This window comes from Plectropomus leopardus, chromosome 4 (assembly GCF_026936395.1).
Source record: "Plectropomus leopardus strain MGB_pleo_1.0 chromosome 4, ASM2693639v1, whole genome shotgun sequence".
Classification (NCBI taxonomy): Eukaryota; Metazoa; Chordata; class Actinopteri; order Perciformes; family Serranidae; genus Plectropomus; species Plectropomus leopardus.
The window spans coordinates 28,416,508-28,432,986 of record NC_142179.1 but is presented as its reverse complement, the minus strand read 5'-3'; the positions used below and the strand labels follow the sequence as shown (position 1 = coordinate 28,432,986).

At 39.4% G+C, this 16,479-nt stretch overlaps 1 long non-coding RNA gene across 2 annotated transcripts in view; it reads right to left on the bottom strand.

Moving 5' to 3' along the window:
• LOC148189796 (uncharacterized) overlaps positions 1–16,479 on the bottom strand; it is a 50,258-nt gene that overhangs the window by 12,273 nt on the left and 21,506 nt on the right. The gene's annotated exons all lie outside the window — the stretch shown is intronic.

Below are 16,479 nucleotides of genomic sequence, written 5' to 3'. Positions count from 1 at the left end.
TAATGGCACATGTCCAACATTGCCTTTGTAATATATATATATATATACATAAACAGAGAGGATTCAGACTTTGGATTTCATCCAGAGTCAGTAAATTAGCAGAGCTAGCCTCGAGCCTAATCGCACTGATGATATAGCAGATGTAAACATTCAAGGTTATATGTTGACACAACACTCGACGCTGTAACAGAGTTTACATCATCTGGGAACGTTGACTGGACAGACTAGTGTAATAATGTCTGTCTGGGGCTCTGGCCTTTTAATGGCAATGCTTTGCCCAGCCAGTGGAAATAGCTGACTAAATATTGGCTCAAAGTACATGGAAGCTATGACCGACACAAACATTAGGTAACTGCGGTTCTTCTCTTTCAATTTAAGGTATTTAGACAGAGAGGTAACATTATGCAAGCATAATGCTCAGCATTTAAAATAATCTTTCAGACAGCAGGCCACCAGCTTATTTTTCTGTAATTGACTAACCCAGTCATTAAAAGACTGTGTTCCTCTTATCTACAAATAGGGCTGTAATCAAGTATGGCATCTACCATAAATAGCCGTGCAAATGAAAGCTCAGGTTTGATTAACTGTCTGACTAGAGCATTGCGCTAAACCTGTACAGAACAATAAAGCTTTTGAGTGAATACTTAGCAAATTGCTACCTTAAGATCATCCAGGCAGGGGTACAAGAACAGGGCGCTTGGAAAAGAAACCTGCCACAATGCTGTAGAGGCGTAGCTAATGTTATAAAGTTTTACTTATGAGACAATTCAATTGACAGGCACCCTATTGTTCCAAAGCGAAACTGGCTGCCAGTTCTGCAAAGGGAAACTAATAAAAATGTTTCATTTGATTGCTGTTGCCTGATGAATGTAACTTTTGAGTAGTTTCAGAAGGCATTTTATGTCCCCACACCAAGTCCTCTGCAATGACATGTGACATTTACAACGATCTGTCAAATGGACAATAATTATGACTATGTGCTCTGCCACTTGGAGGAAATTAAACACTTGGCACTATAAAGTGTGTACTGTTCACATTTATCAGCAGGGAGCTGGTTGCACACAGTGGGGTAGCATTTCAATAGTTAACAGTGACCTCAGTTTGACATCATGTCTCACTCTGATGAACACACATTGGCCTCGGGCTGCAGTGGAGAGGGCGGGGGACAATCAGGATACGTTTCCCAGGCCTTGACTCAAGTGGGGCCAAATGATCAGTTACTGTAGCAGTAAATTGCAGAAATGACACAAAGATTTGTCCATGTCTGTTCAGTTCAAATGCTTCAATGCAAACAAGAACGGAGTGTCATCTCTTTCATAAACATAGCTGCAACCGAAGAAGTGGAGGAACTAAAAGACTTAGCTTGCACGTTCAGAAATGTTTCCAAGGTAAGTTTCAAAACTAAACACACAAAGACCGCTGGTGTCCAAAGTGCAGGACTGGTTGTCTGTACTGTACAGTCAGACTACAACAAAGAGCCTGCAAATGCTCAGCCAAATCATGAGCTCAACACTGGCCTCTGAGAGCAGCCTGCGCCGAGAGGATACTAAGTGTATACATGTGTTTGTTCAGAAGTGTGGGGTTATTAAACTTGTCTCGTTTTCTGATGTGGTTCAGGAAATGGCTCACTGCTCCACTTAAGCCATGTTTAGGTTATAGCAGTAAACATTTTGTAGCCAGATTTCTCCATGCTATAAGACTCATGGTACAAGACCCTTATAAAGAGTCAGACGGCATGTACTCACCATAAAACTTTCACATTACGTCACTGCAAGCTGCTGAAACCAATAAACTTCAGGAGGATATCACCATCTCTCCATCAACAGATCATTTCTGAAAGCTTCATGATATGAAACCATGATTTACGTCTCAAGCAGACATTTTTTCTCTAAATTACAGACCTGTGAAAAATGGAAATGATGCTCTAGCTTGGCAGTTGAACTCAGGCACAACACAATTTGCAACACATTATCTCATGTGCAGTGGAAAAAGCAATTCCCGCTCTGCAGTTCCTTTGGTTTTCTCCTGTGAAATTGGGGTCTGTCTTTAGAGTAAGGGCAAGGAGCATGCTTTAATCTGGAAAATATTACAGGGGGTGGAAGAACATGGGAAACAATAACACTAGGAGGAATCCTCTTCCATCCTCTGGGCTCTGTGAGTTGAAGATATGCTTCAGTCTGCAATTTTAGCTCACCACAACTACCCGCTTGGCCCCCTTCCTTTGCTACTCTTTTTCCACCTCCCTCTAAAGTGGGCTTTTGTCTTGGCTGTTTCATGACGTTGAATGGCTGGAAAGCAGCTCAGGAAGACAACAACTCCCTCAGGTAACAGTTGGGGTAAAGTTTGCCGGCACTACAACAAGTTGGACTCAATCCAGATCATTTTAAAAGATGAATGTTTGGTCAACTTTGAGCTTCAGGTGACTTGACCATGCCTCTGTCAGTAGAGTCATAATAGATGACACTGGTGTGTTATGAGGTCTTGCTGCTCTTCGTGGAAACCTTCCCTTGTTCGGTTAAGGACTTCCTCTTCACACATGGAGAAGTAATCAAAACATGGAGGCAAATGGAGCAAGTAGGTCTTCCTTCAAAGCAGAATGATTCCCTTCTGTTTTTGACATTGAGACAGCCAAAGTCTTCCGGCAACTGATTAACTACTGTTTTCACAGAGGAAACCATAACAAATGATTTGTATGCTGTTGTCTAACAAAAATCACCACAGGGACAGTAAACGGAAAATCTAATCTACATTTGCTTCCTGCTGGGATGAGTTGTGGAAAATACCTCATAAAAAGGTGATGCTACTGAGAAAAGATGTAATATAAAACAGCTGAAAACAGTTCTCTTTTTGACTTCTTCAGGTAAGTTATTGACTAGCTGGGATGTTATATGTAGATGTGGTGCACTCATGAATTTACAGGATTTAGCAGAGGTGATTTATTCTGCAAATCTGCGTGTGAGGAAAGTGATAATACATATGTGGGCCTGGTTTTGGCAGGTGTGTTTTGAGAAGCTACTGTATACTGAAAGGTGGCAGAAAAGTCCTTAAACACAACTTGGGCTGTTTATTTGACCTAGAATGATCCAAGACAAACAGTCTGCAGCTTCAAAGTATAGCTATGCTGACTGTGTGGTCCGTTTCCATCTATGGGTCCATATTGTACTCATAAAGACTCACATACCAGCTTCTAATGCACACTGAACACAAAGATAAACAAACATGCCCTGCTGTTATTGGCATAATGGCCTACCCAATATAATCACTCATCACTCCATAGCATGACATCCTGTACTGCCCGATCCACAGATCATGACGGTATCTATGTGTAGAAGGTCTGACACAGGAATACTGTGGGTCATCTGTTAGTTATAAAGTAATCTTTATCAAACATGTGTCAAGTGTGGCCTTAATGTAAAAAGAGAGTAGCTATAGCAAAATGTCAGTGCACAAAATTATATATATATATCCTATTAGATATTTATGTGAAATTTAAGCATATGAATTTTCAAGTTATAGCAAAAAACATGTTTTATGAGGTCACATGACCTTGACCTTTGACTTCAACCCCCAGATTCTAATCAGTTCATTTTTGAGTTCAAGTGGACATTTGTGCCAAATTTTAGGAAATTCCCTCAATACCATCTTCAGATATTGCATTCACGAAAAAGAGACGGATGCAAGTGCACAGTGAACTTAACCTTTAAACACCAAAGACTAATCAGGTCATTGTTGAGTCCAAATGGATGTTTGTATTAAATTTGACAAACTTCCCTCAAGGTGTTCTTGCAATAACGGCTTTACAAGAATGAGACAAATGCAAGGTCACCAGGACCTTGACCTTTGACCATCAAAATCTAATCAGTTCATCCTTGAGTTTACTTGAATGTTCATGAGATAAGAAATTTACAAGAATGAGATGGATGCAAGGTCACAATGACCTTGACTTTTGACCTCACACTCAATGATGAAATGACTAAATGTTGTTTGTCAAACTGAATGTTTGTGCCAAATTTTTTAAATAATTTTTAAAAAACTCAAAAGGCATTCTTAATACCATGTTCACAAGAATGATGTAGACAAGGTCACAATGACCTTGACCTTCGACCTATGACCAGCACAATGTAACCACTATATCCTTATGTCCGAATAGACATTTATGCCAAATCAAAAGAAATTCCCTCAAAACATTCTTGAGATTTTGTGTTTACAACTGATATAAACATCATAATGCCTCCTGTCTCAGCTACAGCTGGCCCGGGGGCAAAGAAATGAAATTATACTGATAACGAGTCCAATATGAGTTCTTGGCATGAAAAAAGGTAATATTTTAGTACTGCTGTTGTGTACTTCCTGTTGGTTTCCTCGCACAGGAAATGATCAACCAGCAGTTCTCTGACAGGCCTCTGACAGGCACACTATAACAGGACTGGGCAATATGATGGTATATACCACATGTTTGTAAACTGGTTAAGATATGGCAATACCATTTGTACCACAGGAGCTTTTTGGGGCTGGACTGCCGTGTTTTTTGTGATTCTTGCATGATCTTGTGAATCCAGCTGCCACGCAAAGTGGCAAAGAGGAGGAGAGTGAAGTTGGTAATACAGTAACCATTGTTCTCAGGAACAAAAAAAACCTCTGTTCTGAAAGACTTAAGTTTTACTGTTTTTAGTCTCATGTGAGGCAGTTGTTGTTTTGTTAGTCAGTCAGTTCCAGGCAGTTCCAAATAAAAGAAAATAATCAAATGTGCTGTAGTATGGTTATTTTAAAACATTTTTTTAAATTGAATTTACAGAGCAATTATTGTATTGTGATGTATACCATAACTGTGACAGAAGATTTTGGCCATATTGCCCAAACCTACAATGATGAGATTATCTGCACCAGAATTTCTCAGTTTGGGAGATCCTATTAAACACCATTCAAATTTTTCGGGCATGATTTCTTCCACATGATGCTTTTCTAATGCTAGGAAGTCCGGTGTCAGGCAGAATAGTAACAGTGCTTTAAGTTGGACTGGGCTGCGGGTGTGGGGTTTCACTTCTGCCATCAGTAACTCCATAAACAGCAGGGATATGAGCTATGGTCTACCTTGAGCCAGGGTGCCATTCTGATCATTCCCCAGGCTGTCTTTTCCCGAGGACATCAGTCATTAAAGCTTGCAGACCTGAACCTAAATACACAGCTACAGAATGCATTTTTTTCACAACCCAGCGTCAACACATGTTTAACATGTTATAATTCATTTCGGTAATGCAAACAAAAACCAAGAGGTCAGTTTACAATAGGCTAAATGTTCATATTACAATGGATGTTATATGAGGCCTTCTGTTGCTCAAATTGTGCAGACATGACCTCCGTTTCCTGTGCAGCGCTTACTAATGCAAAATCCACAGCTTGCCAGTCACTTTTTAATGGTGTGTTTTATGTGATCCCAATCAACCTGTTAAATATCATGTGAACCATGTTATATCTGCCAGGTGCTTGCATTCAGGTGTTCAACAACACTGGAAAATAGATGACATGAAAAAGACCAATAAAACAACCCAGCAAGGTGTAAATGATGGAGGCCAGGCATAAAATACACTGTTATTGTTAGCAGCCTGGACATGTTGTTAGTCAACACACATGCTTTTAATAGATAGAGATGGAAATGCAGATGGAAATGCAAGTTCTAATTTTGCTTTAGTTGTATTTAATCACAATATTTTCATCCGACGGTGTATTATTTTCCTTGCATAATTATTATCATATATTATATTAAGTTGGGTATCATGGAATTTGCCCTCATTTACCACTGGTATTTAGCCTTTCATCCAGCTGCTTGAGGTCAACTATCCACAGTTGTTAACATGTAAATTTCTTTTTTCACAAGCTGTCAAGGCCAACCAAAAATCTTGCATTAGTCCTGGTCTGTGAGGAGGCAGGACCTCACAATGATGGGAAATTTTCTGTAGACCGTATTATTTGGAAACAAGTCACTGTTTCAGCTAGCATTCAGTCCTCTGATTGCTTAACAAAGAAAGTTTTTGAAAATGGAGCAGCTGTTCTGGAGGCAACACCTTACTAAGAGACGTTATGTTGATTTTTTCTGTTGTCATCTGGTCTCAATACACCAATAAGCCAATGAATAATATAAAACAGTATGTTCTATCTTTTAATTTGAATGGTTTAGAGCCCATTAGCAGAGTTACTAATTAGCCTAATAAATTTGAATTCTTGGCTAAATTAGTCCAATACTTATGGTAGAGTCAAGCAAGCACACATGCTTTTTTGAAACGCAGGGAGGGAAAAGGCCACACATGACTGAATTTTCGTCACATAAACTGGAGCGAGTACTCCCTGGGAGTTTCAGGTCAATGGCTTAAACTTGGTAACTGGCTCATTAAGTGAGCAGTTTGTAATAAAATGCAAAGACGGATAAAATTGAAAACAAAAGACACAGTTCATGGGTCAGTTTAGATTTGGCTGTTTTGCTTGTTTGTTTCATAAAATACGCTCTTGGAAGTCAGTAAACAGGTTTTGATGAAGGCAACACAAAAGATGCATCCCAGCATGCTGTTCATTAAAAATTATACTGATTGGGGTGCTATTATTTCAAGTCAAAAAGGGAGGCCTAATTGGTGCAGAGACTGACTTGTTTATTCATTATGTGTTTGGGATGCTTACAACTGCATTTGATTTGTGGGATATTAATTAGGGTCTGGTATTGCTTGAAAAATTACGTTACTAGTACCAATCCCAGCGCCAGTCCAAGTACCCTTAAAGCAATGCAGACACCAATTGAGTACTTCATTCGATACCCATTATGTTAATGGACTGGCTTTCAGTAGACCACAAAACTATGTCCCAGGCTTTTATTTGCATCAATCACTGAGCTCAGCAGGCGTATGGACAGGCATCTAAATGCAACAGGCCTTTAATTCTTTCACACAAAAATTAGGCTATTGAATAAGGAATCTTTCATTTGATGTAGCTACGGTAGACAGCACATCAGAGACAGACAGACGCACAGAGAGGGAGTTACAATCCTTGTTTTATGGCACCCGGCACACTGACACAGCACCTCTCCTAATCCTCTAAAAACAATATTTACAGTCTGAAATAATTTTGCTGGAAAACCATTTTGGCTCTCTAGACCAGGGGACCCTTATGGACTAAAGGAATAAATATTTGAGGAGTGGACAGATGTTCGGACTTTCTGACTACTTCAGAGGTAGGGAATAATGTTTTTTGCCTTTTCTTTTATAACGATGCTTTTAAATCTGAATGACTCTTGATTCTTTGGTGCTCATAGCGCCAGTAAAATGAAACGAACAACTGAGCTAACCGAGGCAGCAGAGCTAACCATATGTAGCTTTTCCATATTTACACAAGTTCAACATTTATATTTGTATGCGCAGTCTTAACAGCCACCTAATATTAGGTCAAGCGGGTAGCCGACAACCCAGTGAGCTTTATGAGGTTTTTTATCCAAAGATCTTCCATAAAAATGAAATGCTTTGCAGCGTCAATGGTAACCAGACCTAGAGTCTAACTGAGACCTATGTTTGACAATTCACCAGACCCCCGGTGCAAAAAGGTCAAATGCGGGTATTTTTTGACTAGAACAATTCAATACTACTCAGTACTGGGTTATTTAGTTCAATATCTTAATGGTATGGAGTACCAACACCCAGCTCTAATATCTGAGATGCATAATAATATACTTCATCGGTGTCTGCAGATATTGGCTATAAAATAAAACATCGGAATCTGACAACATGCTGATTTCTGCTGATATCACAAACTGATATTTTTCTTATTTTGCACAATGAAGGAAAATTCCATACAATGAAAAGCTCTGTATTTTATGTCTCCATCTGCTGATGGGCCATCATGATAAGAGTATGAATAATATGATAATTCCACTACAGAAGAGACTCGGTGATCATGAAAATTAGGTGGGGGATAGATATCAACATCAGTTACTGGCCAAATGAGTTGTTATATATCGTTTATCAGCAAAAAAACAAATATTGTGCATCCGCACGTAATGTATATCCTAGGTGTCCTCAAAAACAGAATTTTGTTATTGTATTAAGCACACATTTAGGTTTGTACCTGTTAACTTATTTAGGTCTGTAATAGCAGGTTTATTTCTCAAAGTCTAAACAGTTACTTCCAAAAGTAAGTAAGTTTTCACAAGCTTATTTTCAGAAAGAGAGAACAAGTTAACCAAAGTTTGTAGACTTTGGGAGACGTGGCTAAAGTGGCTTTCAATATTTACATTTTTTCTTCCAGTACCGGAGCTCTACAAGGCTTCAAATCAACAGACCCACACTTCCTCCCAGTCAAGCATCAGTGTTTAAGGATTGCTCTGTGTCCAACAAACCACAAAGACAGCCCAACTCCAGATCAGGGTCAGACCTGTATGTGTAACGCTGGACGCTCAGTGAAGAAGGGGTGACAGAAGGACAAGTAAGGCTGACCACAGAACAAATACTGTCTGAGCTGTGTATTGTGCCGGCATCTACCGTATGTGTATGCCTGGACGCACAAATGTTGTAGGTCATCAGCTGGGTTTGGTTTGAGAGCAGTTTCTGAAAGTGTTGGCCCCAAATTTGGTTAACCCAAGACTATTTTTTAAGGGACATGATTTTCAGTTCTGCTTCTTTGATTCCTGAGAGTGAAGTCTGGATACACTTTATATTAAAGTACCTTATGGGTATACAAGTGTAACTTCACTAAAAACAGTAGTCCTTAGGGGTGGGAGAAAAGAACTGATTCTTAGATGCATTGCGATGTGGTACAAATGTGAAAAAAAGCTTTTCTAAATGTTAGTTGATATAGTGTTTACAGAACAATAAAGACGGAAATTAACATTGAAGACAGTGTTGCACCCGGACAGTCGATAGCGCTCACAGGCTAATATTAGCCATCAGTGATAGCCAACCTATCACTGATCTTTACACAAGTCTTTGGCTGCAACCATGTTTGAATTCAATGTTCAAATAACTATATTTGCTAGATGAAGTATATTGTGAATACTTTCTAAGCCACTACCCAAATATCAGAGCCAAACTGCAATTATCATTAAAGTTAACAGGACCAGCTAGTAAACAGGCACTGCAGCATAAAACCAACTCTGTGGTAGAGAAGATAATTTTGCCCAGCGTTTTTCACCTCAAAAAACTGTGCCTGGCCAGCTTAGCGTCTTGGCTTCCCTATGAGCTATTCATGCAGAAGAGAGGCTGCTCTTCACTGCTGGAGACATAACAATAACAAATATTGAACGGAAAGAGTGAAAATTGTGCCCCCTTCGATTTTGATTTGAATCGGACACTTGCAAGGTTCCAAAACACCCCTTTTAGTCATACAGCAAAATTTCATTACTGCACAGAAGCAGGCACATCATTTTTCAAAGTGGTACCCAACATCTTTCTAACACAAACTGGCAAAAAAGAGGGAGTGTCATTTTAGCACAGCTATATTGTACTTCCTTTTGGTTTCCTCACACAGGAATTGCTGAAACAAAACTTCCCCAACAGGCCAAAGACTCTATGAGATCATTTGCTACAAAATTTCTCGAGTGTCAGGCAGAATAGTATCATTGTTTAAAGTCATGCTGAGCAGGGGGAGTTTGAGATGTCACTGCTGCCATCAGTAATTCCATAAACAGCAGGGATATGAGCTATGGTCTACCTTGAGCCAGGGTGCCGTTCCGATCATTCCCCAGACGGTTCTTTCCCCGGGACGTTAGTCATTAAAACTAGCAGACCTGAACCTAAATACACCGCTACAGAAAACACTGTGTTCTCCACAGTCCTGCGGCTTCAACCAGAGAGAAACAAGCTGCGATTCCTGCTTTACTCCATGTCATACCTGACTTGGAGGCTGACTAGTTCAAAAATAATTCTGTTGCCAAATAAATGTCCTGTACGGTTTAACAGAGCCAAGATGATGACATTTAAAGAGTGATCAGTGCGGCTATTAAACAAACCTGTCACATAAACATGTGGGATGACCAAATTAACATGACTGGTATCCAAGATTCAGAATTTGCTCCAAGATGCTAAAAATTCACTGTTGTGTACATGCTTACCTCAAAACACAGGAACACTGGATGCTAACTAGATAGTACACCAGTATTATGTCTTTGGGTGCCCCATTAAAGTCGGCGATTCAAATCATCAGTCAGAGACCTTCAGTCGACTGAGACTGCTTCAATTCGAACAGTCAGGGGTTTTTTTCTGTGTAGTGAATTTCTGGGGACATATTGGTCCAAGGGTTTTGCTGCGGAGTGAGTGCTCTTGACTTTCACAGACATGCAGGCAACGGCACAGACAAGGAGAGAGGAGAGACCTTCTGCTTAGAGGTGGTGAATTTACAGCCCACAGCAGCTTCATACAATACAGTCTCTGGCTTTTGTTTGACATCTCTTGTTGGCAAAAAATGTAGTTGCACATTTACAACCTGTCATTTATATTGTTAGCCTGTTTACAATATTACGTGGATGCCACTGTCACACTGAACGTCCCGTGGAGCCCCTTAAAACTTGAACTTTGTATGGAAAACAAACAAATTGTTAAGTATTCGAATTGAACAGCCAAGTCCAATTCAACTGGCATAATGCTGGGTCTGGCACAGCCCTAATTATATTATATGTGTCATATACTGTTTTTGACAGTTTTGTAAGAATATTGTTGTATTTGCACGAGCAATGGTCATTTGGCTGTGAAAGTAGGTCAAATATGCTACTGACATAATCCACACAGAGTCATAAACTTCACTGAGAGCCAAGCTTTATGAAACCTTAACACCACTACTGGCAGCCTCCCCCGATGACAGAACTATATGTGTTTACCATGAAAACGTCAGGACTCACAACTCTGTCCTCCTGAGTCTGACAGGCCATTACACTGCTCCCTTGAAATTTACACACATATACTACCCATATAGACCAACTGCCATTGCTTTTCACCAGCACGTTTGGTCACACGTCATTATATTTTCAGGTTGTTCTTATATGGCACAGGCCTATATTTGTTGTTCAGTCCTGCTTCCATGGATCCCAAATCACAACAGCTGTTAAAATGCTGTTACAAACTGAGTGTGTTCCTCTGGATTCTTTCCAAATGATGTAAAGACGGCCCTCTTGTAAAACATGTCTGGAAACCATACGTGAAAGCTTTAGCACTCGTGAGGAATAGGTACTGTAACCTTGAGCTTTAAATTCCATGCTACAAGGCATGATGTCAGTCTTAATGTATGTAGGATACTAAACTTTTTTAGGGTTGAAAGATTGTTAAAAACAGGCTGCAAAGGGGATGAACAACAAGGAAATTTACTAACTTCTGAACTGAATTGAACACAAATAAAAAAAAAGTTGGCCACTTGCTGCATATGCGGCCATATCCCCTGATGATATTTGCAGCTCCAGCATTGTTAGCGATGTACTGTCAAGTTCCTGCATGAGTTATGTTGAGTGATTTTTAGACAAGGCCACACAGGCCGCTCATGCTTTCAACATCAAACTAATGAAGTCTGAATGAAATCCCTCTCCTCTGAATTCTCACACGTTCCATATATACTGGTCTCATTTGGTGGTTTCTGCAACAGTTGGGGTGAGCTTGACAAAATCCGGAGCCAGTCCCATTCTTTCCACTCAGATCATAAAATCTCTAAATTTTCCTCCCAACAGAATGGTCCTTGTAGGTCTATCCACCAGGCACAGAGTCCTACACAGCAAGGCCATGGAATAATTAAGCAAACTCTTTCCACACCACATCACAGAGGAAAAACATTAATATTTCTATTTTGATAAATGTGTTACATTACAATCCTATTCATACTATAGCCACAAAGAATAAACATGGCAAAAAAGCCCCATTACAGCTACAATTTACTAAAGTAAATTCTCAGTTGTAAAAGGACCGTCAATCAGAAATGCACAACAAACAGCGAGCAACAGTAGACCAGGGGTGCCAAGGTCGATACAGGTCACCAGAGAGCCATCCATCATAGCTGGCAGACAGGAACACATGCTGGCCTTGTTCATACCAATGTTTAAACAAAGCTGACTGTGGTGGGTTCAAACAACATGCTGCTCATACTGGGCACATATTACGAGCAAAACATAACCGTCATTACACGTGACTCCACTGATGAAAAATACGTCACGGATCAAATGGAATATTGTGGAACATTTTCCAGAAATGGTATCAGCAGTATTGAGTTATAGTTTGTATTGAAAGAACAGATTTTTGACTTTCAGCCGTCATTATCAACCAAGGTTTAAGTAACCAACTGCATTTACATCTCACTTGTGGCTTTTTCAGTGTATCAGTTATTTTTGCTTTATTTTTCTTTTTTCAAATGAAACTACATCAAGTACAACGTGTCATCCCTCTAAAAGTATTTGACCCTTGACAGCTGTCCGATAACAGCCAGTCAGTGAACAAAAACATTAGGGTTGCCCCTTGAAAGTCAAAGATTTGAATCATCAGTCAGATAGCCCTCGGTGGACTGAGATTAATAAGTCGAGCAGTCCGGGTTTTTTGTTTTAGTTTGCTTTTTGTTTATTTTTTGCCATCAGCTGATGTTATAAGGCTTTTAATTGTGAAATATTTGCAGGACTGTGTTGTTGACTGTAAAGTTGCTTGCAGGGCTTCATAAATGAGTGGAATATCAGCTTTTAATTGTGGAAATACAGTACTCATATCAGCGCCGCAGCAACAATGCTGTGCGAACACCACAAGCTTGCCAGGCGCAGCAGTTCGGCAAAGTGGCAGTCACGTGTTGCTCACGCATGCAGTGTGTCTCAGGCTTGAGTGAGACGGAAGCAGCTGCCCAGAGTGGCTTTGTCCAGACAGGCTGGTAGATAACATTATGTTCTGCCTCCTACTTAGAAGTGGTAAATATACAGCTTGCTTTTCTTTTTTTTCCCTGTTTACTATATTAAGTGAATGTTGCAGTCACCCTGAAGGTCCTGTGAATTACTTGCCCCTTTTCTAATCAAAGCCTATATGTAAAAAAGGAACAACTAGTCAATTAAACAGCCAACAGACTGGCATATCATTTTCCTATTAAAACAATCAAGTGCATCACTGTTCACTCTTATTGTTACCATTTCTTTTGCCTAAATATATAAATAGCTTTATTTATTGGATTTGTTTATTTTATTTAGAAGTTTTCATACTTTTAATTTGCTGAAAAAAATTAGCTCATGAAAAAAGCCTTTGCTGTATATCTGGTATTCTAAAGTGCTCCTACTTTATTTGCAAGCAATTACATGTGTTTTCTACCCCACATTATTTCAGCAGAGTAGGGAACTGAAGTACTTTTTCAATCACAACCGTCATAATGAACACCATGAGCACTGGAACAGATCATAAGTTGCAGGTTACACTGCCTTTTTTTAAAAAACATTTTAATATTTAAAACACTTGAATACAAATTTAAAAAGCTGTGCTGATCTAAAAAAGCTGTGTTTGATGTACAAAAGTGCTGCAGGCTCACTGCTTTCTTCACGTTCTCATATCTGCGTGAGCCTGTTTTGTTTAAACTCCCAAGCAACTCAAGCATGATACATAAAACAGTTCACTAATTTAGCAGCTGTTGCCTGCATGTGACTATTGCGTTTCTTGAATCTTAATTTTTATTGAATCTGACATGTACTTGACAATTAAGCCTGTTTATCACTGAATGGATAACAGCAAAATTTATCAAAGTAGTTGGTATTGTTTATAAACAATTATCCTGTCTTGAACACTGCATTTTTATTTAACTGGTCACTAATTGTAGTCATATACAGAAGCTTTCCTCCCGCTAATCCCAGATGAACTGGTACAGAGAACTCTCTCAACATGCTCATTCATATACCAACATAGAAGCCCATCTGTGAAACATTTCCAACGTGAAGCTACTTTCCATGATCCTCTCCCTCGTGGTGCTTGCAGCTTTAAAATGCATTGATTGGTTACTATTTCAATATGGGGCTAACATTTTCCCCCTGACATTTTTATGATCCGTTGTTCCTCCACCTGCTGAGGATTAGAGATGGAAAGAGAACTAATCACTGCACCAACACCGTGGTTTTGGATGACGTCCAATGAATCACTCAAAGCACTCAACATTGAAAAGCAGCTCAGCTTCCCCGCCACTGAGTAAGACTGCTGTTCACCAGTTTGCCACAAAGTCAGCTGCAGTTTTCATTTAGGAGAGGAAAAAGAAGAAGATGGGTATAAACAATATAATAATACCAGCTCAGCATAACATGTGACGCATGAATCACATTTTCTTTGATCAAAAATCTCTTTAAGGGATTAACGTGTCAAACGTGTGTCCGCTCCTTCAGTCTGGCTTAATCTTGGTTGTTATGAAATGAATTTGTCCACTTCTTGCTGGTCCAATGTCTCCTGCCAGGAACTTTGTCTCATAAAGCCAGTTGTACATTCTCACTGTGTCATCGGGGGAAACATTTAAACGCTTCCATTCACTCAAGGAAGAAACTGAACAGACCGTGGAGGAAATCAGTGGCTGTCTGCCTTTAAATACCGAACCACTCGTGATCTGAGCGAGGAAATCATACATGAATGTGAAACTAATATAATCCTTAATGCAAAATACACAAGGACACTGATGACATTCTTCATTATAGATATTTCATTCTTCGAAAACTACCGTAACTTGTTGCTTTGAGTTAAAGCAAGTAAGAAAAAATTATTTAGATAGCGCCTTCGGCAGACACCAGTCACAAAGTGCTTCACAAACACAAAAAATAAAAGCAAATAAGTCAAAATAAAACATCCAGCGTGTAGGATGTAGGCGGATATATTGGCAGTAATTGAATATATGTTTTCTTTAGTGTATAATCACCTGATGATAAGAATTGGCATGTCCTATAATTGTTACCCTACAATGTGCCGTTTATATCTACACAGGGAGCAGGTCTTTGTCCATGGAGCTCAGTATGTAAACAAACCCATACAAATCCAACACTAGGAGGAACAGCTCTTGGCCCATGTAGGGTCAGCCTTGCCCTGATGGCAGCTCTCCTCCCTCTCTTTGTCTGGCACTTTCGGTTTTGTTTCTCCCCTCTAGCAAAAAAGTAGCAAGGATTTGAGGAGTTACAGGCTGCTGCATCTACATGTGCTGACGTCGTCCTCTCTCAGGAGATACTAGATACGGCCATCCACGTTTTCGCTTTTTTATGTAAGTCACCATAGTTAGTAGCCCCTTTGCAATGAGAGAAAAACACAGATTTTTTTAGATGAAACTGCTTTTTCAGTGTTTTTGCATGTTTAAATCACCAGGAGAGACAATAGATAATTATGCTGCCAGTAACAGCCTCCTACACAATACACTAAGGGAATTCTAACTGGGAGATGTTTCAGCTGGTGGCAATCTACAATCCCCACCGCAAGATACCACAAAATCCCCCTAAATCTTTACACACTGTTCCTTTAAGGTGGTTGCATCTTTGTAGTACAATATTTTCCTTCACGTGCAACTAAATTATCCCCCACGGACATTACAGCAACTGACATCAGAAAGGTTAAATGCTACCTACTGCAAATAGCTTTTCCAGTCTTACTACATTTGGTTAACAGTGCATGGGAACATTTCCCCAAAGCTGAAGTATGACTGTTTTATGAGATTCCTTGATAGAAAACACATGAATTCAAACTGTACAAGAGCATGATTTCAGCGTTGCACTGTGGCCAGTATTTAATCTATAGGCTTAAAGGGAATGGCGGATGGAAATGTAGAACAATACAATGGAAAACGCTGATTGTACAGTATACAATCAGTAGAAGCATGTGAATAGTTGCACACGAAGTAGAAAACAAATTGCCTTTTAAACAGGTACCACAGCTCATGTAGCCACCTGATATTTAAAGCCTAAATTAAAGCGATGTAGCTGTTCTTTGGCACATGTGAGAGACATGCAACTTTTTCAGATTAATTGTTAATTTTTTACCCCTTCCTTTCCTATTTTATATGCATCCCAACAATTTTAGAGTTTATAGTTGACACACATAAAAGTTAGTCACCATCTGTAACATATTAAATGTTTATACTTTCAAAGGGGAGAATCACACATCTTATGTTGTAAAACAAACTGCACCGCCAAACTTAGAAATGTTAATCTAACACAAAGCAGCAATAAAACAATAAGGCACTGCTGCTGCTAAAACAATGTTAAGGCTAAAACAATGTAACAACAAGTGATGAACATAGTTGCCCATCTGGTGCTGCTACAAGTTGGGGTTTAGATAATTACATTTCAATAGCTGACAAAGCTGTGAAAACCAGATTGAGAAATAATTTTAGCAATAATTTTAGTTAGAAAAGTGTCAAATGAAGCCCTGAGAAAAATGTTATTCTGAAGTTTTTCAGTGCCCTATATAGGAAACTATTAAAAACTAATAATCTTAGCTGAAACAGGAAACTCCATGACAACATTATTGGCTGGGGAAAAAACTTCTGTTATTG